The following is a 24,978-nucleotide window of genomic DNA, read 5'->3' on the forward strand; positions in this document are numbered from 1 at the left end:
TAAAGCTAGTCACCACTGGACTTCATCACCATCTCCATGTCACTGAGGCCCGATGAGGAGGCTGAGCTTCCACCACCTCCACATCAAAAAGACTGAACAAAGGGATGCATATCAAGGCTAGTAACATTCCACTTTTCCCCCAACCCTGGTGTCAGGGATGCCCAGTGGGAATCTGCACTTGCACATCCATCTGGCAGCAATGAGACTGAAAAGGGCAATACAAAGCAGAGCTAGTCAGCACCCCTATCCCCATCCCACCCCCATTTCAATGGGGCCCAATGGAGAGCTGAACCTTTACCCCCAGTCAGCATCCAGTCTTAAATTAACAAGGTGGTAAAAGGTAGAGCTAGTTGGTACTTTTCTTTCCTTTTCCCTGGTGTCAGTCAGCAGGGCTCACAGGGAGCTGAGCTTATACTTCCATTCAAAGATAACAAAAGCCAGAAAAAAAGATAACAGAAGCTTTACAGATCAGTGCCCCACTTTCACTGGGATAGTGCCAGCAGAGCCAGAGGGGTAGCTGAACTTCCACTCCCCATTTGCAACTAGGAAATAAGAGTCAGTGCCCCATTTTTGTCAGGGTCACATCAGTGAGATGCAGCAGGAACATATACACATACTCAACCCTTACATTATACCTCACCACAAGGACTCCCTCCTTTAAAAATGTAATCTTAAGTCTAGTAAGACAGTGTCCAAAAACCTCCAGTTTAAAGAAATATATAACTCATGAGTGAGAACAGACACCAACACTCAGTTGAATCAGATTTTATCTGACAAGGATTATAAAGCATCAATAATAAAAATGATCCAACAAGTAATTACAAATTTTTTGGAAACAACATACAAAATCTCAGCAAAGAAATAGAAATTATTTTTTAAAAGAAGCAAATCAAAATTATAGGACAAAAAATACAATAACTTAAACTCAGTGAATGGGCTCAATAGTAGAATGGGCTCAATAACAGAAGATAGAATCAGTGAACTTTAGGTCAGAGCAGTAGAATTTACTCAGCCTGAACAGCAAAGAGACACTAGACTGGAAAAAATGAACAAAGCCTCAGAGAATCTGGGACAACAACAAAAGATCCAGTATTCATATCATCAGTGTCCAAAAGGAAAGAAGAGAAAAAGAAGTACTTGAAGAAATAATGGCTGACTTAAAAAGGATAGAAATTCTGACATGCTAAAACATGGATAAATCTTAAGGATATTATACTAAGTGAAATAAGCCAGTCACAAAAAGACAAATACTATATGATTCCACTTATATGAGGTACCCAGAGTAGTCAAATACATAGAAAGAATAAGATGATTACTGCTAGGGGTGGGAGGTAGAGGGGAATGAAGCATTGTTTCATGGACGTAGAGTTTTAGTTTTGCAAGGTTAAAAGAGCTTTGGAGACTGAGTGTACAACAATGTGGAGATAATTAACACTACTGAACTTACACTTAAAAATAGTTAAGATGGTAAATTTTATGTGTATTTTAATCACAATTAAATTTTAAAGATATTTTAAATGTAAGAAACTCTGAAAACCTCAAATTTGGCAAAATACATATTCAAGGCGATAAGTGAAACCCAAATATAATAAACCCAAACAAATCCATGCTAAGACACATCATAATTAAACTTATGAAAACTAAAGATATTTTTAAAATTTTGAGATCAGCCAGGAAAAAATGATGCATTACTTCTAAGAGAACACCAGTTAGACTAACAACACATTTCGTATTTAAAAGCAGAGAGACCAGAAGGAAATGGTACATTTTTCAAATGCTGAAAGAAAACTGTCAACCACAGATCTACATCAAGAAAAACCCCTTTGGGAATTAAGGGGAAATAAAGGAATTTTTTAAATGTTTATTTATTTTTGAGAAAGAGAGAGAGCATGAGCAGAGGAGGGCAGAAAGACAGAGAGACACACACAGAATCCAAAGCAGGCTCTAGGCTCTGAGTTGTTAGCACAGAGCCCGATGCAGGGCTCAAACTCACAAACCACAAGATCATGATCTGAGCCGGAGTTGGGCACTCAACCAACTGAGCCACAGGTGCACCTAAAGGAATTTTTAGAGGAATAAGAGTATCTTTTTTTGCTAGCAAAACTACACTTAAACATTGGCTAAAAGAAGTTCTATAAACAGAAATGATAACAGAATAAGGCTCAGAACTTCAGAAAAGAAAGAAATACACCTTAGTGGTGAAAATAGGGGTAAATACAATAGACTATGCTAGTTGTCATGAGTTTCTTAAATCATTTCTGATGGTTGAAGCAAAAATTATAACACCATCTGATGTGGCCCAATGTATGTAAAGGAAATGCTTAAGGCAGTTAAGACATATATATTGAAAAAGTGGGGAGGATTCTCAACATCATTAGCCATTAGGGAAATGTAACTCAGAACCATAGTGAGATAGAACTTCGTACCCACTAGGGTGGCTATAATAAAAAAGATAATATAACAAGAGTTGGCAAGGACATGGAGAAATTGGAACTATCATAAACTGCTGGTGGGAATGTAAAATGATGCAACTAACTCTTTTGGAAAAAACAGTCTGGCAGTTCCTCAAAATGCCAAATATATGATCCATTACCATATGACCCAATACACATTCCCAAGTATAATCGAATAATTGAAACAGATATTCAAATTCTTGTACATAAATGTTCATGGCACCATTATTTATAATAGCCGAAAACTGGAAACAGCCCAAATATCCATCAACTGGTGGATGGATAAATAAAATGTGGTATATTCATACAATGGAACACTATTTGGCAATAATGTTGATGTGTGGTATGACATGGATGAATCTTGAAAACATTATGCTAAGTGAAAGAAGCCAGTAACATATTCTATGATTCCATTTATATGAAATGCCCAGAATAGCCAAATCCATAGAGACAGAAAGTAAATCCTTGGGGTGGAGGGAGATGGACAGAAATGAAGAGTGACTGCTGAGGGGTATGTGGTTTCTTTTGGGGATGATGAAAATGTTCTAAAATGAATTGTGGTGAGGTTTCCACATCTCTAAAAACCATTGAATTGTACATGTTAATGGATGAATGGTATGTGTGAATTGCATCTCCTTAGAGCTCTTAACAAAAGAAATAAAATGCAGAGTATAGATGGACCTAAATGAGAGGAAGGCTCCTGTGCTGTATTTGAAGTAGTAAATCATCAATAGCAGTAGACTGTAATAAGTTATGTATGTATCATAATACCTAGAGCAACCACTAAGAAAACTATACTGAGTGGAATACTCAAAAACATTATAAATAAAGATGCAATCCTTAGAAGATTTTCAAATGGCCCACAAGAAGGTAGGAAAGAGAAAAAAGGAATTAAACAAAGGAAACAAACAGGAAACAAAATATAAAATGGCAGATGTAAGTGCTAACAGATCAATAATTACATTAAATGTAAATGATCTAAATATACCAATTAAAAGACAGATTAGTAGAATGGGTGATAAAATATTACCCAACTACATGTTGTCTACAAAAAATTCATTTTGAATACAACCAAATACGTACATTGAAAGTAAAAATGGAAAAAGATATATCATGCAAAAATTAATGGAAAAAAGCAGGAGCTGTTATATGAATATAAGATAAAATGTAATTCCAAGCAAAGAAAATGACTAGAGAAAAAAAGGGATAATATAATAAAATGATCAATCCATCAGGATAATGCAACATCCTAAATGTGTACACACCAAACAGCAAAGCCTCAAAATACATGAAACAAAACAGAAATAGGTAAATCCACAAATATAATTCGGACTTCAACAACTTGAAACAATTGATAGAACTACTGGACGGAAAACTAACAAAGATAGAGAAGAACTGAACAACACAATGAACCCACGAAATCTAATTAATATATATAGAACACTACTCCCAACAACACCAAACTAAACATTTCTTTTAAGCACCATGGAACATTTATCAAGGTAAAACGTATCCTGGGCTGTATAACAAACCTCATCAAATGTGAGAATTGTAATAATAGAGTATGTTCTCTGATCATCATGGGATTAATAAGAAACACAACAGGAAAATCTCTAATCACTTAGAAATTAAATAACAAGCCTCAGAATAATCCATGGGTCTAAGAGGAAGTGTCAAATCAAGTTACAACATATATAGAGCTCACATGTAATTAAAATCTCCCTAAAAAGGAATCTCCAAGCCCAGATGGTTTCACTGAATAACTCTACCAAATATTTTAAGAACTAGAACCAATTTTACACAATCTGTTCCAGAAAGTAGAAGGTGAGGGAACACTTCCCTATTATTTTATGAGAGCACTATACCCTGATACCAAAATCAGACAAAACAGCACTAAAAAGGAAAACTAGGGGCCAATATCTCTCATCAAATTCAATGTAAAAATCCTCAACAAAATACTAGCAAATCAAATGCCAAAATATATAAAACAATTATATATCATGACTAAGTGGGATTTATTCCAGGCTTTATGCAAGAAATTAATAATTTCAGCCTCACATATCAATAGGCTAGAGGAGGAAAATTATATGATCATATCAATTAATGCTGAAAAAGCTCTTGACAGAATCCAACACCCATTCATGATTCAAACCCTCAACAAACTAGGAATAGAGAGGAACTTCCTCATACACTATGTATATATATATACATATATATATACATATATACACTATGTATACATAGTGTATACATATATACATATACACTATATATATATATATATATATATACACACACACACACACACACACTACAGCCAAGATCATACTTTACAGTAAAAAACTGAATGTTTTCTTCCTAAGATTGAAACAACGCAGGAGTATATGTTGTCATCATTCTTACTGAACATAATACTGGAAGTGCTTTGCATACTGATCAGAAAGAAGAAATGCTATTTAGACCATTTACATTTGAGCTAATTACTGATAGATTAGGGCTTTAATCTGCCAATTTTTTTCCATTTTCTTTATTCTCTGTTTTGTTTGTTTTCTTTTCCTGCTTTCCTGTGAGTTACTTGAACTGTTTGCAGAATTTCGTTTTAGTAGTGTTTTTGAATGTATCTCTTTGTGTTGCTTAGTGGTCGCTCTTGGTATTACATTGTGTATACATAACTTACCAGTTTACTGGTATTGACATTTTACCACTTCGAGTAAACTGTAGAAAACTTACCTGTCTTTAAGTCCCTTTACTCTCCCCTTCCTCCATTTATGATATAATTGTCTTAAATATTACTCCACATATATTGTGAAACACATAAGAAAGACAGTGTTATAACTTGATTTAATTGTCACACGCAACTCAGAAAGTCAAGAGAAGAAAGTCTATTGTATTTACCTTATTTTTGCTCTTCTTTTGTTCTTTCTTCCTGATAGTCCAAGATTCCTTCCTTTTTTCATTTCCTTTCTCTTTCAGAACTTCCTGTAGCCATTATTTTAGGTTAGGTCTGCTGGTCACAAATTTTGTTAGTTTGCCTTCATCTGAGATGTCTTGATTTCCCTTTAATTCCTGAATAATATTTTCACTGGGTATAGGATTCAGTGTTTGAAAGTTCTTTTCTTTCAGCACTTGAAAAATGTGCCACTTCCTTCTGTTCTTCCTGGCTTCTTACAAGAAACTCACTGCCATTTGAGTTGTTTTTTCTCTAAAAGGTAAAGTTTCACTTTTCTCTAGCTAAGAAGGTTTTCTTTTTGTCTTTGGTTTTAGAAGTTTAACTTCATGTGACTGTTATTGATCCCATGAGCTAAGCTTTTCATTTCAGTTATTTTTCAATTCTAATATTTCCATTTGGTTCCTCTTTATATCTTCCATTTCTTTGCCAAGACTTTCTATTTCTATGTGAGGCTTTAATTTTTCTTTTACCTATTTCAAGAGTGTTCATAATTACTCATTGAAGCATTCTTGTGATAGCTACTTTAAAAATCTTAGTCATAGAATCCTGTCATCTCTATTATCTCACTGTAGGTTCTTATGGATTATCTTTTTTCATTCAGTTTGAGATATTCTTGGCTCTTGGTATGACAAATGGTTTTTTTATCAAACCCTCAACATTTTACATTTTGTTTTAAGGCTCTGGATCTTATTTAAACCTTCTGCTTTAAATGGATTTTTGTGACACTGCTCTGTCAGGTGGTAGAGGGGTTGTCCACCTCATTGTTTCCAGGTAGAGATTGAAATGCAGGTTCCACACTTGGTCTTCTTTGACATCTGAGGGAGAAGAGATTCCTCATTATTGTTGGGTAAGGGTGGGAGTTCCAACTTACCATATGTGTCAGTCTCTTCTGACATTGCAAGTGGGGTAGTCTAGTTACTTACTCATGGGGATGAACGTCCCAGCTCCTTATTTCACTTTCTCTGACCCCACATGAGCAGGGGATGGGGGCACCTTGTTATAACTTCATGAGAGTGGAATTTTAGGGTTCCCATTCATCCTTTGCTGGAATAGTTGGGATGGAGCCACAGGTGTTTTTCTGCAGTGTTGCTGGAATAGAAAAGTTATTGTCTAAAAGCTTTCTCTCATGCCAGATCATTCCTTATCTGGGCCTTTAGGTAAAAGAGGATTTTGTTAAGGTCTTTCTTTTTCTGCTCCTGTTGGTATTTCAGGGCTGCTGGCATGTTCAGTTCCACGTCTGGGGTATATGAATCACAAAGAAAACCTGGAAAATTTATCATTCTGTCATTCCTTGGGTTCCAAGTTTTCTAAACAGTTTGTCTGTCTTCTTCTCTCCACCTTTCCAAGTCTTATGTTTATTTTATTATATATTAATGTGCAGGATCTTTTGTTTTATGTAGCGAGAGGAATAAGGAAAAGTAATGCCTACTTCAGGAAACTTATCCATTTAATGGCTACAAGATCTATAGTGATCCCCTGTTTTATTCCTTATATTAGTGATTTTTGTCCATTCTACTTTTGACTTTTGTCAGTCTTGTTAGAGGTTTATCAATGTTATTGATTTTTTTCCCCAAAGAACCAGATTTTTATTTCATTGATTTTCTTTTTGTCTTCCTGTTTTAAATTTCATTTATTTCTTTTCTTATCTGTATTAACTTCTTCCTCCTGATTATTTTGGTTATATTTTGCTTTGTGTTTTTGGTTTCCTGAAATAGAAATTTCAATTATTTCTTTGAGACCTTTCCCCTTTTCTAAATGTAAGCCTCTAGTGCTATAAATTTCCCTGTCAGCACTGCTTTAGTTGCATCCATAAATTTTTTTTTCTTTTTTTTTTTTTTTTTTTTGTGGAGGGGGTCTTCCGGTAAAAACCAGAAAATCTGCTAGACAAATTCTAAAAGAGCTGTAATACTACATCCATAAATTTTGATATGTTGTATTTTTATTTTCATTAAGTTCTGTGTACTTTTTGTTTCCTTTGAGACTTCTCTGATTCACAGGTTGTTTGAAGTGTGCTTTTGAAATTTTCAATTGTTTGTAGATTTTCCTTATTTTCTATGTGTTACTGATTTCTAGTCTGATTCCTTTTTACTCTGAGAACACATTCTGCATTCTTTTGATGTTTCTAAATTTGTTGAAGTTTGTTTTTTGACCCAAAATATAATTAACCCTCATGGTGAATGTTTCATAGATGCTTGGAAAAAAAGTATATTCTGCTATTATTGAGGGAGTGTTATATAAACGTATATACTATCACTACAAACGTGATTGTAGTGTTCAGTGTTCTTTATGTTTGCTGATTTTCTGTCTATTAGCTCTATCAATTGCCCTGAATGGGGTGTTAAAGCCCCTAACTCTGATTTTGGATTTGTCTGTCTTTTTGATTCAATTTTGATTTAGTGTATTTTGAAGCTCTGCTGTTTGGTGCATACACATTTAGGATTGCTATGTCTTCTTAGTGTATCCATCATTTTGTCATTTTGTGATGTCACTGTCTGTCTCTGGTAGTTTTCTTTGCTCTAAAATCTTCTGTGTCTCATAATACTGATCTTCATATTTTTGTTATTTTTAAAAATTTATTTGTTTAAATTCAAGTTACTTAACATACAGTGTAGTATTGGTTTCAGAAGTAGAGCCCAGTGATTCATCACTTATATATAATGCCCAGTGCTCATCCTAACAAGTGCCCTCCTTAATGCCCATCACTCATTTAGCCCATATCCCCACCCACCTCCCCTCTAGCAACACTCAGTTTGCTCTATTTAAGAGTCTCTTATGGTTTGTCTGCCTCTTTGTTTTTCTTATTTTTCTTTCCTTTCCCCTATGTTCATCTGTTTTGTTTCTTAAATTCTACATACGAGTAAAATCATGATATTTGTCTTTCTCTGATTGACTTATTTTGCTTAGCATAATACATTGTTGCAATTGGCATGATTTCATTCTTTTTGATTGCCAAGTAATATTCCATTGTATATATCTATTCCATATCTTCTTTATCCATCAATTGATGGACATTTGGACTTCATAATCTGGCTATTGTTGATAGTGCTGCTATAAACATTAAGGTGCACGTGCCCCTTCGAATCAACATTTTTGTATCATTTGGATAAATACCTAGTAATGCAATTGCTGTGTCATAGGGTAGTTCTATTTTTAACGTTTTGAGGAACCTCCATACTGTATTCCAGAGTGGCTGCACCAGTTTGCATTCCCACCAATAGTGCAAAAGTCTTCCCCATTCTCCACATCCTCAGCAACATCTGTTGTTTCCTGAGTTATTCATTTTAGCCATTCTGATAGGTGTGAGCTGGTGTATCTCATTGTGGTTCTGATTTGTATTTCTCTGATGGTGAATGATGTTGAGCATCATTTCGTGTGTCTGTTAGCCATCTGGATGTCTTCTTTGGAAAAGTGTGTATTCATGTCTTCTGCCTATTTCTTCACTGGATTATGGTTTTGGGTATTGAGTTTGATAAGTTCTTTATAGATTTTGGATATTAACCCTTTATCCGATACATCATTTGCAAGTATCTTCTCCCATTCTGTAGGCTGCCTTTTAGTTTTGTTGATTGTCTTCCTTCACTGTGCAGAAGCTTTCTATCTTGATGAAGTCACAATAAGTTCATGTTTGCTTTTGTTTCTCTTGCCTCCAAAAACATGTCTAGTAAGAAGTTGCTGCAGTCGAGGTCAAAGAGGTTGCTGCCAGTTTTCTCCTGTACGATTTTGATGGTTTCCTGTCTTGCATTTAGGTCTTTCATCCATTTTTAATTTATTCTTGTGTATGGTGTAAGAAAGTAGTCCAGTTTCATTGTTTTGAATGTTGCTGTCTGGTTTTCCCAGCACCATTTTTTGAAAAGACTGTCTTTTTTCCCTTGGATGTCTTTTCCTGCTTTGTCAAAGATTCATTGGCCATACATTTTTGGGAGCATTTCTGGTTCTCTATTCTGTTCCATTCTTCTGTGTGTCTGTTTTTGTGCCAGTACCATAGTGTCTTGATGAGTGCAGCTTTGTAATACAGCTTGAAGTCCGGAATTGTGATGCCTCCAGCTTTGGCTTGCTTTTCAGTATTACTTTGGCTATAGGGGTCTTTTCTCATTCCATACAAATTGTAGAGTTGTAAAACATTCAATTCAATTCAGTTCAGCTCAGTTTAATTCAATGTTCATGCACTGGAAGAACAAGTATTGTTAAAATGTCTATACTACCCAAAGCAATCTACACATTCAATCCCTATCAAAATAACACCAGCATCCTTCACAGAGCTAGAACAATCCTAAAATTTGCATGGTCTTCATTTTTTGGCTAATGTTAGTATGATATATCTTTTTTCATCCTTTTGTTTTTAACCTGTATCACTGTGTTTACAGTGAGATTTTGTTAACAGCATATAGTTGGATCATATTTTTAAAATATACTCTCTCAATCTCTGTGTTTTAATTAACGTATTTAGAGTATATTTAAAGTAACTATTGATATTTAGGGCTTAAGCATGTTATTTATTTATTTATTTATTTATTTACCTTTTCTCTCTTTTTCCTTGCTTTCCTATGGGTTTCTTGCACATTTTTAAGGATTCTATCTTGTTTTATCATTACAGTTTTTAGTATATTACTTAGTATAATTTTCTTACTGGTTGCTCTAGATATTTGTGTGGGTTTTTTAAAAATTTTTTTAATGTTTATTTATTTTTGAGAGATACAGAGACAGAGTGCGAGTGGGGGAGGGGCAGAGAGAGAGGGAGACACAGAATCTGAAACAGGCTCTAGTCTCTGAGCTGTCAACACGAGCCCAACACAGGGCTCAAACTCAAGAACCGTGAGATCATGACCTGAGCTGAAGTCAGACGCCTAACCAACTGAGCCACCCAGGCACCCCATAGATATTTGTGTGTTTGTGCGTGTGTGTATGTAACATCACAGTCTATGCATGCCAACAATTTACCATTTTGAAGTATTGAAATCTTACTATATTGAGTAACATTTAAATCTTTCCTACTTTTTAAATATAATTGTGTCAAGTATTTCCTCTACATAACATTGAGCACCATGACAAACACTGTTAACAATTTTTACTTCAACCATCAAATATGATTTAGGAAAAACATGAGAATTAGGATAGTTTATTATCTTTACCTTTATTTTTACCATTTTCTTTGTTCTTTTCCTTCTGAACTCTGAGCCTTTTGTTATCCTTTCCTTTTTGTTTAGAGAGCATTCTTTAGCCATTTTAAAGGGCATATCTGCTAGCAAGAAATTCTCCTAGTTTACCTTTGAAAATTTCTTTAATTCCTCTTCATTCCTGAATGTAGTTTTGCTGGATATAGAACTTGTTTTTGACAGTTTCTTCTTTTAGCATATGAATTATTGTGCCACATCCTTCTAACCTCCACGCTTTCAGATAAGAAATCCTCTGGCATTCAAATTGATGTTTTGTGTTTGTTTTTTTTTAATAGGTAATACACTGTTTCTCTCTAATTGCTTTCAAGATAATTTCTCTGTCTTTAGTTTTCAGAGTTTAATTAAGATGTTGATTGGTGTGGGTGTCTTTTGGTTTACCTTGTTTGATGTTCATTCAGCTCATTGAATCATAGGTTTATGTCTTTTGCCAAAATGAGGTGCTGTCAGCCATTAATTATTTGAATATGTTTCTCTTCTACTCTTTCTCCTCTCCATCTGGGCCTCCCATGTTAGCTATCTTGTTTTTGTTCCACAGGTCCCTGAGGCTGTCTTCACTCGTATCAGTGCATTGTTTATCAGTTGTTCAGACTGAATAAATTCTATTCATCTGTCAAGTTGGTAGTTTCTGTCTTCTTTTATCTCCACTCTACTATTGAGCCAAGACAGTTTTTTATTTTAGTTATTTTGATTTTTAGTTCCAGAATTTCCATTTTGTTTTTTCACAACTTGTATTTCTTTTCTGAGATTTTCTATTTTTGTCATTTGTTTCAAGGGAATTTGTAATTAATTGTTGAAGCAATTTTATGGTGGCTGCTTTAAAACCTGTGTCAGATGGTTATGACAATCTTACCCATCTCAGATTGTATCAATTGATTTTCTTTTCTCATTCACATTTTGATTATTTTATTGTATCATTGGGTATTAAGATATTCTTCATTCTGTTTAAATCTTCTATTTTAGCAAGCAGCAAGCCTAGTTAGGTGTAGTGTTATTCTGGCCTATTTTTATAAGCCATATTCCAGTGACAATTTAGTTTTCTGAGTCTTTACGATGCTACTCTGGTCTGTTTCATACTCTGGCTCTACTTGTACTCCAGCTTGATCTCTGCTGGTGCCACCTATGGGGGCAGAAGGTGCTTCCATGGGCCACCCGGTGTCATGAGGTAGAAGTTCAGGAATGCAAGAACTACGAGACTGAGAACATTTTCCCTTGCCTATTCTCTGGCCATCCAATGCTGGTGGGATCTCCACTTCATCTTTACTGGTGCCTACAGAGGAAGAAATCACCTAACGGGTTGCCTTCTGGAAGATAATACAGGTTCTATTCTGGTCTTTGCCACTCAGTGGAGGTAGAGGAACCTTGGACCCTGGTTCATCTTCTGCCCACTCACTGCAGGACTAAGAGACACTTTGAATAGGAATGGGTTTCATATATTAAAGGCACCTAATGTAATGCTAATGTTATATCAGCCCTTGTTTGATTTTATCATATTAGCGCCACTGGATGTTGGTATCTTATTGACCTATCATTTTCCCCTTTTTTGAACCCAATGTCCTTTTCTTTCTGAAACTTAGGAAGAAAGTTGTAATAAGTGAAAAAAATGAGATATTTGGCATCAAATAACTTGAGTTTGAACCTTGACTTTGCCTTTGGCTGAGAGATCCTAAGCAAGTGGTATTCTCTTCCTTGAACTTCAGTTTTATTCCTGGTAAAATTGACATGCTACCACCCACCCACAGAGCTAATGTGAGAATTAAATTAAAATAATTGTAAATTTACTTTGTGAAATGATATACAAAGGGATGTGGCACTTTTTGTACTCATCTGTTGTTCTCTATAATTGCTTCTATTCTTGTCATATCTACTTGTATCATCACCACCACACTAGGTAACCTTAATGCACCAACCCCAATACCCTTATTTTAAGTTCTGATCCTTGAACTGGTGCCAGGCTGACAACATAAGAATCAGCTAAGGGCTTGCTTTTCAAATACAGATTCTCTGACTTGACCCCCATATTTTATTTAACAGATCTCAGATGAGGCCTAGAAATCTGTTTTTTTAAAATTCTCTCCAGACAGTTCTTTAAACACAGCCAGATATGGGACCCTCTTTGCCTGAAACACTTAGCACCATACCTTGTACCTGCAGACAGTTATAAAATGGTTGATAAATTAAAGATATTCTGGAAAAGAGCAATCCATATGACTAAAAGGATAGAAAGTTGGTTCTTGGGAAGACGGGAGAAAGGAGGTAGAGTATAGGAGACCAAAGAAGGGGAGACAATTTGTGGCTGTTTTCTATTTGCAAAGTGGGTTATTTTGAAGACTCTAACAGATTTTTCTCCTTTTGTGCAATAAACTGAACAGGCAATAAGCTTATGTGGTAATGAGCAATTTCCATTATATACCAGGAGGAATTTCTTGACACTTGGTGGGAATCAGGGTTAAAGCAGGTCACAGTAAGAGGTTACAAACCAGCCTTTCATGTTCCAAACTCCTGCCCCTCCTAGGTCAAAGGTGACCTACTCACATGATCTCTTAACATTCTCTTCCACTTCTGTAATTTCAGCTACATCATGGGTCCTTAGAAACAAAGCCTGGTCAATTAAACTAGCAATTACATCTTTTAAAATGCTGTGATTTTAAGTGTTTTGTTTGAAAAGTCTTAGTCAATAGGAGCATAAAACTATTAATAACACCAAAATATTTAGCTGTCTATTGAAATTTCTTCGCGGTACCAAATAAAATGGGAACAGATGCAACTAGACAGTACTTGGTTAGTAGGTAACAGATTTATTGGACTTGCTTATTTTAAAAATTAATGTTACAAACAACATATGTTAAAAATCCTATAAAACTGCTTTGGAAATCATCTTCCTGGAAAGCCAAAATCCCTGCTAATGTTCTGAATTTGCTTTTCAAAACCAAATGATGACATCGTATACATCTGCAGCAATGTTTAAAACAATGTTTCTTTGAAACAGAGTTTACTCTGCATGGGTGTGCATTCAGTAGCAACCCCAATGTTTCAAACACCTGGTCTCTTCCCTGAATATAATCCATCCAGGGGCGCCTGGGTGGCGCAGTCGGTTAAGCGTCCAACTTCAGCCAGGTCACGATCTCGCGGTCCGTGAGTTCGAGCCCCACGTCAGGCTCTGGGCTGATGGCTCGGAGCCTGGAGCCTGTTTCCGATTCTGTGTCTCCCTCTCTCTCTGCCCCTCCCCCGTTCATGCTCTGTCTCTCTCTGTCCCAAAAATAAATAAAAACGTTGAAAAAAAATTAAATAAAAAAAGAATATAATCCATCCAATCCCTTGAGAGAAGACAGTTTCTCTATTTACAAATACAGGTGGTGTTGCTATGAGTTACAGTTTTCAGGAAGTTTTCATACATAGTTCATGATTTTAAAGCAAAACCAAGTCGTGAGAGTGAAATCAACAGATCTTTGGCCTATCCTGAAGGCCAGAGACTTAAGGAGAATCTCAACTGGCTTTTTATTTTTTCTGTCACATATGCAAGTCTCCTGTTGAATCTCTTTGGTCCACCGTTCCCTCTAATGAAGTCATGTTCTGTGCTCAGGGCAGTAATATCCTCAGAAGCATATGTCTCCCATAAAGCATGACCTCATTCCTTGGAATGGGAATAGCCAGCAGTAAACTGTTGGGGTAATGTGGGGGTAACGGATTTGTTTAAAAATAGTTTTCTTAAATAATTTGTTCAACTTTTTTTTTAATAAATTTCTGTTAAAAGGCAAATCTAGTTTGTTGCTTTTTTGTTGTTGTTAACCTCGCTTCTCAAATACAGAAGGGGCAACCACTAGGCCAGAAAGAACAGAATCCTCACAGAGCATAGTCACTTCCATCCAATTATGTTTTAAAGACAGAGTGACAGATTTGGGCACAACAGGATAAAACTTTGGATTTTCCAAATGCTAAATCTAGGCTCTATATCAGATGTCACTGAATCACAGCTTAGATTTCAACAAGCACTTTATAACAGACCTGGAACTCAGAGGATATAAACTCAAGTGCCCAAGGAAGCTTACTGACCCAGATGCTCTCAGCAAATTAGGCAAGTGGGAACATTGCTAGAGAAGGAAAAGATAGAGGAAAAGAGTGGACCAATTAGACAGATGCAGTTGAAGCAAATCCAAACTTGCTCAGGAAGATGGCTATTCCTGTTCCAGATGTAGGGCAGTTCCTGAGCACTAACTTCCCAAATTATTAGTAATAACCAAAATTTGTGACATCTCTGACATCCTATAGCCAGGCCTTTCAGTCACAGCCCCTATGTCCTAGTGTGCTCCTCACTTTTGTTTGTGTCTATGCAGAAAGTGAGCACCCTAAGAATGAAAAGGTCCGAAGAGCTAATTTCCTAAAGAAAAAAAGGAAAGACCTTTCCACAAACACCATCACAAGGAAATATAAGGTACTTACCATCTGAGCTCAGCACCTGCAATTTGTAAGTTTAATCACTACATTCCCATAAGAGGTTTGTTTCAATTATAGTTGTGCATTTAATAAATGAAGACATGCCAATAATGCTGTAAATATTAATTGTTGGTGATAAATACTGAAATTATATTTCTTTCTTCAACTCCCACATTAGTTGCCTTAGCTGGCAACTAGTTATCCTTCAAAGAGTAATTTAAGCTTCATCCCTACCATAAAGCAAACTTTCCGAGACTTCATTCCTTATGCTCCTTGAGGCCAACCATCCTCTTACCTTCTTCCATTCTTCATCTTCATCTTTTCCACATCTGATTCCTCTGGAAGCAATGACAATAGCACCTAAAATGAAAATACAAAGAAATCAGAGAAGAGACCAAGGGACTTTTTTATAAGTTAGCATGGCTGGGAAAACTGTTTAAAAATCTGAGGTCGTGTATCAGTTGTCCCTCAAGAAAGTGCTGCAAACTAGGAATAGCGTAAATTTTTTAAATGAAGGCTATTATACACTTTTTTCTACCAGTAATAAAAAATACCCAATAATATCCTAGGAGAGAAAAGAGGTAAGCCCAAATCAAGATATTACAGAACAAATATTTCCCATGTTCCATTAACTGTTGCATAGCATAGAAAGAGAAGGAATGCTTACCAGTATTTTATGAAATTGGTATGATCTGATAACAAACCCTTCCAAAAACAGCATCAAAAAGGAAACTAAAGATGTCTTACATAAAAATCCTAAATAAACTTAACAAATCAAATCCTGCAATGTAGTTAATGTATATGTCATAACCAAGTAGGATTTATCCTAGGAATGCAAAGATGGTTCAATAATAGGAATTCTTAATATTACATGACATCAGCTCAAAGGATATAAGTTATATGGTCATCGCAGATACCACAAAGCCATTTGATAAAAATTTAACCTCCTTTACTGATAATTTTTAGCAAACTAGGAGTAAAAGGATATTATTTAATATAAGAATTTCTTAGTCTAATAAATAGCATAGCACTTAATGATAAGTATATCAGAGGCATCCCTGCCAAAACTAGTAATAAGACCAAGATGTTCATTATAATTGCTGATGTTCAACATTATTCTTGAAGTTGTAGCCAATGCAATGAGACACGAAACTGGAATAAAAGTCATAACTATTGGGGAATTATACAAACTATCATTATTAATAGATATGATTCTATAGCTAGTAAACCCAAGAAAAACCAATTGAAAGGTATGTTAAATAAGAAATACCATCAATGTGGCCAGGTCTTAAAATGTCTGTTCTGTGTAGTACAAATATAATACTAAACATCCTTTATTCAAACATTTATAAGTTGAATATTATTGAAAAACTAAAAAGAAAAACTTTCTGCAAGAAGTTAAATCCTTCAAAGCCATTTTAGAATTTTGCTGTGCCTTAGGACCATTATTCTGAACATCAATTCATATTATATTAAAAGGTTTAGTTTTTTGAGCTTTCTGTTTGCTTGGGTTTGGGTTGAGTGAAATTCATATGAAATTTTACAAAGAAATAAACTTGTAATTTTTGAGTGCTTAGAGAATATCTTACATATGGTATTTATGTTATCTTTTATAACCCTAACAATTCTGTAAGATTAGAAATAATTTCTCCATTTTACAAATGAGGATGCACTCAAAGAAATGAAACAGTTTGCTCAATGTCATACAACACTTAGTAAGTGGCAGAGCTGGAACTTGAATGCAATTATGTAACCAGTAATTATGGATCCAATCTCCCTGCAAGGGAAAAGGTATTTCCTGGAACAAAGTTCTGCAGAGTACAATGTGTGGAAGATAGCATGAACAATGTGGGTGACAATACTGAAAATAGAAAAGGCAAGCTAACACTTACCATGTTGAAAGATAATCTCAGATGAAGCCAGGTAGGTATATCCATGTTGGGAAAAGATAAAATTGGATTGGCTTCTTCCTAAATCAAAGTATTGAGCAGCATTTCCATCCTAGGGAAGGAACTAATGTAAATGACCAGAGTACACACCAACTGAGCATTAGATGTCCCCAGTTTATTCCATCATTAGAAGAATAGAGTGTGACTCAGGTTGAGCCCTCTCATTAAAAGGGCACCACATACACAATAGCACAACAGCTAGCCATCTTTAACTATTCTGGGACCCAGCCTAGAGCCGTGTTGCATACATGTAGTTCTTAATTAACTGCTGTTTGTGGTCTGGCTGACCAACTGTTGTGGCTGCACTTCTCCCCAGTATAAGGGAACCAAGGGACCACCTACCCAACTTTAGCAAGGCTGGCAGAATTGCTTCTGGGAACAGCACATGGCACTAGCCTTCTGGGCCCATCAATGGGGTTGACCTGCCCACAGAAGGATAGTGTAGCTCTGAGGATTTATGTCATATCCCAAAAGAAGATTCTCTTTGACTCCTCTCCTCTGCTTGACAAAAAGGTTAAGATAATAAAATTGTCAGTGTAACCTTTAACATGTTTAATGAGTTAGCACATCCCACTACTAAAGAAATCTACTTAATTCATGTGCATAAAATAATTCATGTGCATAAAGTAATTTCTTGCATTTTCTTAAAATTTCACACTTTCCAAATTGGATTTTGGTTCTATTATCTCATTGATCCCCAGAGCTGAATATTGAATACCTGTGATTTCAAGTCCAAGTTAAAAGGAAAATGAACATTAACAGAAATGAAGGAATTGGCACTTACAGATTGACCTAGAGCAGTGGTTCTCAATCTTGGCCACACATTAGAATCACCTGGGGAGTTTTAAAAATTCTTATGTTCATGCCTAGCTCCAGACCAATTGCATCAGAATCTCCAGGCATTAAGTTTTTGAAGTTACCTAGGTGGCTTCATTCTATAGCCAGATTTGAGAAGAATTAACTTAGAAGATGACTTCAATCTGAAGCATGTGAGTTTCAGGTAATAGGAATGCATTCATGTGGCAATGTCACAGTAGTAGTTGGAGACATGAGTTGTGATTTGGGGACTGTGATTCTCCACAAGAGTTGAACCCCTGGAAAGAAATATACTTGTGAGAGAGTTTATAAGTAGAGAAAAGGAAGGGCCTGAAGGCTAACCTTTGATATTCATAGTGTTAAGACTTTTTTAAAAAGCCGTATGTTTTCATACTAAAAATACCATGACTAATAGAAGGCTTTATAGAAGAAACTGGGCATGTGTCTAAAGGGATCAATAGGAGTGATTTATTTAGACACTAAGAAAACCTTTAATTAAAGTTCTGCAACAAAGGTTATTATGTTTTAGGTTGTGTCACCACACACCAGGGAATTACAGGAACCATCCTATGAAGAGGGCTTGAATACAGTGAAAAAGGGTAGTGATCAATGCACTCTTGCTAGGTTGGGGAGCATCAACAGTAGAATTTCTATAATAGCTGTTTTTGGTTTCATTTAACATTTTTATATATGATCTAAGTGTGAGTTTGCAGTGAAATCTCTAAGCTCATTGATGACAACCCATTTAATCCACACACTCATTCAAAGCTCTGCCACTTACTATCTGTGTAACCTCTGACAAGTTGCTTAACCTCTCCTGTTTCCTCCACTGTAAAATAATGAAATTGGACATAAACGTCTCAGCTAGAAATTCTATAGTTTAGCATAACTCAGCTCCTCATTCTGTGTCTACAATGGAAACACATAATCAAGTTCTTTAGTTGATTAGAACAATGTTAGAGAGTGGCAATTATGGGGTCAAGGACCAGAGAAAGCAATTGTTATACAGAACTACTCACTATACAGAGTTCATTGTAACCAGATTGGCAAAGCACTGTTTCTGCCAGCCATCTGCTGGATCATAAAAATAGCTTTGTTATACAGGACCATCCTTTATAATTGGATTTAACCTGTACCACAGATTTATTCAACAATAAATTTATAAATCTCTTATATAGCATTTTAGAGCTGAGGTTCATAAAATTTTAAAGAAGTCACCTAGTCCATACCTATATTTGGCAGAAGGAAAGAGAAAAGCAGACAAGTGATTTGTCCAAGGTCCTCCAAGATCCATTTCCTATTTGTGTAGTAAAAGATCTAAGAAGTCATCATTGAAAAGATCTGTTTATTTTTTCTTAACCCTTTGTTTCCCAAACTCTTTTAGACCGAGGAATTCTTTTTCTAAGAACAACTGAAAATATTACAAAAGACCCTTGTGTTCCCTGGAGCATAGTGTGAAAAACACTGCACTAGACCACATAATCCATTCCATTCATCTTTTTAATCTGAAATTGTTGCTCTTAGGTCTGGCTTTTTCATCCTAACCACTAAAGTGACCAAAGACCAAGTGTTGCAAACTATTTCCTTAGTAAGAACACACACCTGTCACTTTGGAACATCTTTGGTAACGTGAAGAAATCTATGCCTCATGGAACTTTGAGAGACCATTAAGCTTCTGAAATGGCAGCAGCTAGTGGTACTGTTATAGTGTTGCCTGAAGCACAGTAAGATTTTTTATAATATTTTTGAGTCTTTCCCAAACTAGGCCAGAACTGAGCCAGAAAAGTGTCACCTCAGATCATAACTTTAACTCATGCTTGTGGAGCCTGAAGTACCAGGCATGAGCCCCTACTGCAAGGGCTAGAGAGGAAATCCTTGGATGAAGGATGCAAACCTTCTCATATTGGAAATACTTTAGAGATTGGGATGGGATGAGGTAAGGTGGGAATCATTATGCACAGCCTACCTTTTCTTGCCTTCTGTCATGCTTAGAGCAGATGTTGGAAATGTAATCTGGGCTCTAAACATGAGCATACCATGTGGTTCTGATTCAAAATTCTCACTCCTCTTTGAAGCTAATGACTTCCATCTTCTTCAAATATATTGAACATGCCACACGTATTTGTGCATTCTGTTTACAGTTCTAACGGTGTGAGACAGAACATGAGGTAAACTCTTAAGGGTACAAGATTTAAAAATACAGACTATGGTGAAGATTGTTTTGCCTTTATTTTAAATAAAAAAATCCAGTCCTATACCTCCCTATCTGCCAGCCATTGTACTTACTTTTCTCCTTATTGCTTCACTATGGTCCTAAAGAAATGTTGGCCATGTCCAGTTCTCTGGTATAGCTCTATATATAAAGAAAGGAAAGCATGAAAGCAGGGAGACTACTACCTGTATAACCAAGAACAACTGAAATTAAATAAACATTTATTATCTACTATAGGCACATCATTTTTACTTCTTTAGTCTGCAAAACAACTCTATAAATTGATAGAATTATGCTCATTTTTCAAATTGACAACTTTTCATGCTATTATTGGTATTTCTAGCACGACTATGATTTAATAAAAGGTGCAATGAACTTGAAGTCAGAAGAATCTTCATTCAGGGACACCTGGATGGCTCATTTGGTTGGGCGTCCAACTCCTGATTTCAGCTCAGGTCGTGATCTCATGGTTCATGAGATTGAGCCCCAGATTGGGCTCTGTGCTGAGTGGAGCCTGCTTGGGATTCTATCTCTCTCCATCTCTGCCACTCCCCGCTCACTCTCTCTCTCTAAACATAAATAAATAAACTTAAAATAAAAGAAGAATCTTCATTCGTATTCCAAGTTTACCACTTACTTTAGTCGTTCATGTATTCATTCAGCAAAAACTGCATTGAACACCTATTATAAAAGAAATGTGTTAGGTGCTGAAAATACAGAGATGAATAAAGAAAGCATAGCCTTTGCCCTCAAGGATTTAACAATCTAGTAAATGTAACAATCACTTAATCAGAAAATTACAGTGTGATAAGTGCAGCAGTTTATTATGGGAACACAGGAAAATTGTTGCCTGAGCTATCTTAAAGGCTAAGTAGGCATTTGAAAGAAAGATGCCCAGGAGAACACTTCAGGCAGAGGGAATTGAATGAAGAAAAGAACAGAGGCAAGAGATGTGAAAGTGGAGTGTGGTGGATATACACCCAGGGCTTAGAGATCTATGTTGAATTACATGCAGTTCATTGTTGTTTTTATTTTTATTTATTTTATTTTTTAAATGTTTATTTATTTTTGAGAGAGAGAGAGAGACAGAATATGAGCAGAGAAGGGGAAAAGAGAGAGAGGGAGACACAGAATCCGAAGCAGGCTCCAGGCTCTGAGCTGTCAGCACAAAGCCCGATGTGGGGCTTGAACTCACGAACTGTAAATCATGACCTGAGCCAAAGTCAGACACTTAACCAACTGAGCCACCCAAGCACCTCTTGTTTTTAAACCAGTGGACATTTTATAAATTTATTTTCATAATTAATACACTATATTTTAGAGCAGTTTTAGGTTTACAAGAAAGTTGAGTATAAACAGGGAGTTCCCATATATTCTCTCTACCTCCACCACTGACAACCACTGATATTTTTACTATCTCCATAGTTTTGTCTTTTCCAGAATATGATATGGTTAGAATCATGCAGTGTGTAGCCTTTCAGATCAGCTTTTTTGGCAACATGCATTTAACTTTCCTTCATGTCTTTTCATAGTTTGATAGCTCATTTCTCTCTTTTTAGGTTTTTATTTAAATTCCAGTTAATATACAGTGTAATATTAATTTCATGTGTACAATATAGTGATTCATCGCATACATACAGCACCCAATGCTCATCACAACAAGTGCAATCCTTAATCCCCATCACCTATTTAACCCATCCCCACACTCCCATCCCCTCTAGTAACCATCAATTTGTTCTCTATAATTAAGAGTTTCTTTCTTGGTTTGCCCCCCTCTCTCTTTTTTTCTCCTTAGCTCATTTGTTTGGTTTCTTAACTTCTGTAATTGTAATCATATGGTATTTGTCTTTTTCTGACTTATTTTGCTTAGCATAACACTCTCTAGCTCCATCCATGTCCTTGCAAATAACAAGATTTCATTCTTTTTATAGCTGAGTAATATTCCATTGTGTATATATACTACATCCTCTTCATCAGTTCATCAGTTGATGGACACTCAGGCTCTTTCCATAATGTGGATATTGTTGAAAGTGCTGATATAAATATTGGGGTGCATGTATCCCTGTGAATCAGTATTTTGGTATTCTTTTGGGCAAATACCTACTAGTGAGATTGCTGGATCATAGGGTTGTTCTATTTTTAACTTTTTGAGGAACCTCCATACTGTCTTCCAGAGTGACTGCAGCAGTTTGCGTTCCCACCACCAGGGCAGGAGGGTTCTCCACATCCTCACCAACACCTGTTGTTTCTTTTGTTGCTGGTTTTAGCCATTCTGACAAGTGTGAGGTGATATCTCATTGTAGTTTTGATTTGTATATACCTGATGATGAGTGATGTTGAGCATCTTTTCATGTGTCTGTTGGCCATCTGGATGTCTTCTTTAGAGAAGTGTCTATTCATGTTTTCTGCCCATTTCTTCACTGGATTATTTGTTTTACGGGGGGTGGAGTTTGGTGAGTTCTTTGTAGATTTTGGATACTAACCCTTTATCAAATATGTCATTTGCAAATATCTTCTCCCATTCTGAAGGTTGCCTTTCAGTTTTGTTAATTGTTTCTTTCACTGTGCAGAAGCTATTTATTTTGATGAAGTTCCAATAGTTCATTTTTGCTTGAGTTTCCCATTGCCTCAGACATATCTAGAAAGAAGTTGCTACAGCTGATGTCAAAGTGTTTCCTCGTCTAGGATTTTTAAAAATTTTTATAATGTTTATTTATTTTTGAGAGAGAGACAGCATGAATGGAGGAGGGGGAGAGAGAGGAAGACACAGAATCTGAAGCAGGCTCCAGGCTCCAGGCTCTGAGCTGTCAGCACAGAGCCTGACGCAGGGCTCGAACTCACAAACTATGAGATCATGACCTGAGCTGAAGTCAGATGCTTAACTGACTGAGCCACCCAGGCACCCCTCTCCTCTAGGATTTTTATGGCTTCATATCTTACATTTAAGGCTTTCATCCATTTTGAATTTATTTTTGTGTATGGTGCAAGAAAGTGGTCCAGTTTCATTCTTTTGCCTGTTGCTGTCCAGTTTTCCCAGAACCATTTGTTAAAGAGTCTTTTTCCTATTGGATATTCCTTCCTGTTTTGTCAAAGATTGAGCATAGAGTTGTAGGTTCATTTATGGGTTTTCTATTCTGTTCCATGGATCTATGTGTTTATTTTTGTGCTGGTACCATACTGTTTTGATCACTACAGCTTTTTTTTTTTAATATAACTTGAAGTCCAGAATTGTGATGCCTTCAGCTTTGCTTTTCCTTTTCAAGGTTGCTTGGCTATTCGGGGTATTTTGTGGTTCTATACAAATTTTAGGATTGTTTGTTCTAGCTCTGTGAAAAATTCTATTGGTATTTTCACAGGCATTGCATTAAATCTTTGGATTGCTTTGTATAATATAGACATTTTAACAATATTCCTTCTTCCAATACATTAGCATGGAATGCCTTTCCATTTCTTTGTGTCATCTTGATTTTTGTTCATTAGTGTTTTATAGTTTTCAAAGCACAAGGCTCTCTCTTCTTTGGTTAGATTTATCCCTAGGTATCTTATCGTTTGGAGTGTGATTGTAAATGGGATCAATTCCTTAATTTCTCCTTCTGCTGCTTCATTATTGATGTATAGAAATACAACAGACTTCTGGGGCGCCAGGATGGCTCAGTCAGTTAAGCATCTGCCTTCAGCTCAGGTCATGATCTCATGGTTCATGGGTTCGAGCCCTGCGTCTGGCTCTGTGCTGACAGGTCGGAGCCTGGAGCCTACTTCGGATTCTGTCTCCCTCTCTCTCTGCCCCTCCCCTACTCACACTCTGTCTCTCAAAAATACATAAACATTAAAATTTTTTTTTAAAAAAAGAAATGCAACAAACTTCTGTACATTGATTTTGTATCCCACAACTTTACTCAATTTGTCACTCTAGCAATTTTTTTGGTGGATTCTTTTGAGTTTTCTATATAGAGTATTGTCATCTGCATATAGTGAAAGTTTTACTTCTTGCCGATTTGGATGCCTTTTATTTCATTTCTTACCTAATTGCTGTAGCTAGGACTTTCAGTACTATATGAAAGAACAATGGTGAGAGTGGACATCCTTGTCTTGTTCCTGATCATTGAGGAAAAGCTCTCAGTTTTTCCCCATTGAGTATGATATTAGCTGTGGGTTTTTCATATATGGCCTTCATTATGTTGAGGTATGTTCCCTATAAACCTACTTTGTTGAGAGTTTTTATCCTGAATGGATGTTGTACTTTGCCAAATGCCTTTTATGCATCTAGTGAAATGATCATGATCATATAGTTTTTATCCTTTCTTTTATTAATGTGGTGTATCACATTGATTGATTTGCAATATTAAACCACCTTTGCAACCCAGGAATAAATCCCACATGATCAAGGTGAATGACTTTTTTAGTGGATTAGGTTTGCTAGTATCTTATTGAGAATTTTTGTATCCATGTTCATCAGGAATATTGACCTGTAGTTCTCTTTTTTAGTGGAGTCTTTATCAGGGTAATGCTAGACTAAGAATGAATTTAGTTTTCCTTCCTTTACTATTGTTTGGAATACTTGTAGAAGAATAGGTATTAATTCTTCTTTAAATGTTTGGTGGATTTCACCTGTGAAGCCATCTGATCCTGGACTTTCATTTGTTGGGAGATTTTTGGTTTTTTCTTTGCTGGTTATCAGTCTGTCTAAGTTTTCTATTTATTCCTGTTCCAGTTTTGGTAATTTATGTCTCTAAGAATTTATCCATTTCTTCTACATTGTCCAATTTGTTGGCATATAGCTTTTCATGATATTCTCTTACAATTGTTTGTATTTCTGTGGTGTTGGTTTCTATTTCTCTTTTCTGTTTTGTGATTTTTTTTGTAGCTCCTTTCTCTTTTAATTTTGATAATTCTGACTAGGGGGTTAACAATTTTTTAATATTTTCAAATAACCAGCTCCTGATTTCATTAATCTGTTCCACTGTTTGTTTTTTGGGTTTTTTTTTTTTTTTAG

The 24,978-nt window shown here is 35.9% G+C and overlaps 1 non-coding gene across 1 annotated transcript; it reads right to left on the reverse strand.

Moving 5' to 3' along the window:
• Positions 1-7,252: 7,252 nt before the first annotated feature.
• Positions 7,253-7,314, reverse strand: LOC115507959. Its single transcript, XR_003966870.1, has one exon. It is a non-coding gene; the product is annotated as a U7 small nuclear RNA (small nuclear RNA).
• Positions 7,315-24,978: the final 17,664 nt, after the last annotated feature.

This window comes from Lynx canadensis, chromosome X (assembly GCF_007474595.2).
Source record: "Lynx canadensis isolate LIC74 chromosome X, mLynCan4.pri.v2, whole genome shotgun sequence".
In the NCBI taxonomy this organism is placed as follows: domain Eukaryota; kingdom Metazoa; phylum Chordata; class Mammalia; order Carnivora; family Felidae; genus Lynx; species Lynx canadensis.